Here is a 2321-nt window from a genome sequence, read left to right as displayed (position 1 = left end):
ATCAATTTCGGTAATGCTAAAGCTAACGCTAGCGCGAATTAGCGCCGAATGCTAAAAACAAACGCTGTTGATATTACATAAAAAATGAGTAAGTTCTAACCGTAGTAATAAGTTATTAACACATTTTTTAAATGTGTTTATATATGTGGGGACTGACGAGGATAAGGAAAATCTGATCCATCTGTGGATGGAGAAAGATAGCCTGTTTGTTATCAGGCAAGCTCGTGCCGGATGGGAGTAAGAGCACTTGATCAGATTTGTATTTATTTATCATTAAACTGTAATCGTTGTCATGTTGGGGTAAAGGTTGTTGTTGAAAGAGGAGAGGAGGAAAGAGCACGAAGGGACAAAGAGTGACAGGAGAGTCTGTTAAGGTTACCTGAGTTTAAAATATTGTTCACAAAATGTAACGTCATCGTTGTTTTTGCAATTTGTTTAATAAATGCAGTAACAAAAATGAATTATTTACATGTATTATTTAAATCTGAGCCATTTTTAACAATCTCAAAAGAATTTTCATATAAATATCAAATGTACATATTTACATTTTCGTTTTATATGTTAACATTTATTTTTATACATCTTAACAATAATCCTGGTCTTCTAGAGTCATGTGTGTCACAGTTGGAGCTAAAAGGAAAGCAGAGATTTGTCCTCGCAGACGGACGCCACTTTACCCGTCCTACTGGTTCCTGGTCCTACTGGTTCAACATCTGTGGCTCCAAGCAGTCCCCTTCGCTGATGCACAGATTGTGCAGAACTGAAGGCAATGATTTTCATTGCAAAGGTTGGTTTTACTTCCAGTGCCCCCAGAAATATTTCTCTCCTCCTCATCTTCATCATGCCAAATGCTCTCTCCACCACAGAGTGTGCCTTGGCGCGGTGCTGGTTGTAACGGGCCTGAACCGCATTCCTCATGGGTTCCCTGTAGGGTGTCAGCAGCGTGATGGGATGAGCAATGCAGGGATACCCACCATCACCCAAAAGGATCTTTCAGGTGGGTAATGTTTGATTTACATAAATTGGGCTTTTACGTAGAACCTGTGAACTGTGGACTGATCCTTGATTCCCAACAAAAATATCTATAAATTTGGCATTAGAGTCACATACAGCCTGCAGTTGAATGGAATAAAAAGTTTCCTGTTAAAATGACAAGCTGCATTTTCTTTTAGGGCCTTTATTCTTATGTGGCAGCCATCAGTGTTCCCCACAGCCTTTTGGAAGGTGCAAGAACAAGCGAGCTGCTAAAAAACCAGAGGTGACTAATGGCAGTTCATTCCCACTGGATGCTGGGTGACCCTGCTCATCAGCTGGAGGATGCGGTCTGCCGCTCACAGTGGACCGTGGCATGTCAAAGGCCCTGGTTACCACGCCGTAAGATGCGCCACACGCCAGCCAGAAAAGAAACACCAGGACCTCAGTCTCCTGTACACCCCCCCCAGAGTGTGAGGAACCCGAAGCTGCTCCACCAGATGCTCAATGGTCCTGCGGGTCAACCGATCTGCGGGTCTGCCGGTATGGTCTTGTGTCGGACTGACCGTCAGCGTGAAGGGCCACGACAGACACCTTTATGTTGGCAAAGCAGTAGAGATGTGGAAAACCCTGTAAAATAGAAAAATAATTATTTCATTGAGAAAATTAAATCTGATTTTTTTTTTAATGTTTCATTTTATTCTGATGTCTTAAATTTTAGTTTATGACGTATTTATAAATGCTGGAAAATCTCGTGGGCTTATTTTTGGCTGGGATTTTGGATTTTTATATAAATATTTAAAAATTAAAGTATTTTTGTTTAAAACAAGTGATATGGTTTGACTCTGAATAAAAAATACTAAACTTTGATCTCACAAGTGTTTCATGTAGTTAGACTATACAACTCATAGTCCAGTGTTGAAAAAGAATGTTAAACTCTTACCCAGCTGACTGTGTAACCTTGAGCACAATTAGTAACAAATGCTTAAATTGAACTAATAAAAAAACTTTAGGTTTAACTCACAGGTTGTTCATGTCTGGTCAGGGGCATCCAGAGGAAATCTTTTGAGACGTCTGTTCCTCCTCCTCGCTGTCCTGTGATGCTGCATATCTGCTCGTTTTTGGTTTGATCTCACGAAAAATGGTTGAATTATTGCCAGGAACACGGACAGATTCATATATAAAGCTATTTTCAGTAAGGTAGAAGATAAAACTACAGAAAAAAAATGCTTCCTCGCAAGAGCCCGTAAATCGTTCAGCGGCACAAAAATAAATATTGCCATGGACTAATGACATGGGGGGTTATTTATCAGCAAATACATAAAATCTACACCAATGTGTTTGTAATC

The 2321-nt window shown here is 40.1% G+C and overlaps 2 long non-coding RNA genes across 2 annotated transcripts; one reads left to right on the top strand and one right to left on the bottom strand.

Moving 5' to 3' along the window:
• Positions 1 to 914: 914 nt before the first annotated feature.
• On the top strand, positions 915 to 1407 carry LOC111946949. Its single transcript, XR_002872802.1, has 2 exons — positions 915 to 997; positions 1173 to 1407. It is a non-coding gene; the product is annotated as an uncharacterized LOC111946949 (long non-coding RNA).
• LOC111946948 lies at positions 1199 to 2100 on the bottom strand. The gene is made up of 2 exons (XR_002872801.1): positions 1997 to 2100; positions 1199 to 1602 (listed from the first exon to the last, which is right to left on the bottom strand). It is a non-coding gene; the product is annotated as an uncharacterized LOC111946948 (long non-coding RNA).
• Between the last annotated feature and the right edge of the window lie 221 nt (positions 2101 to 2321).

Source organism: Oryzias latipes, chromosome 23, assembly GCF_002234675.1.
Source record: "Oryzias latipes chromosome 23, ASM223467v1".
In the NCBI taxonomy this organism is placed as follows: Eukaryota; Metazoa; Chordata; class Actinopteri; order Beloniformes; family Adrianichthyidae; genus Oryzias; species Oryzias latipes.
Note: the sequence above shows the minus strand (reverse complement) of the source record. Positions and strands in the feature narration are given on the sequence as shown.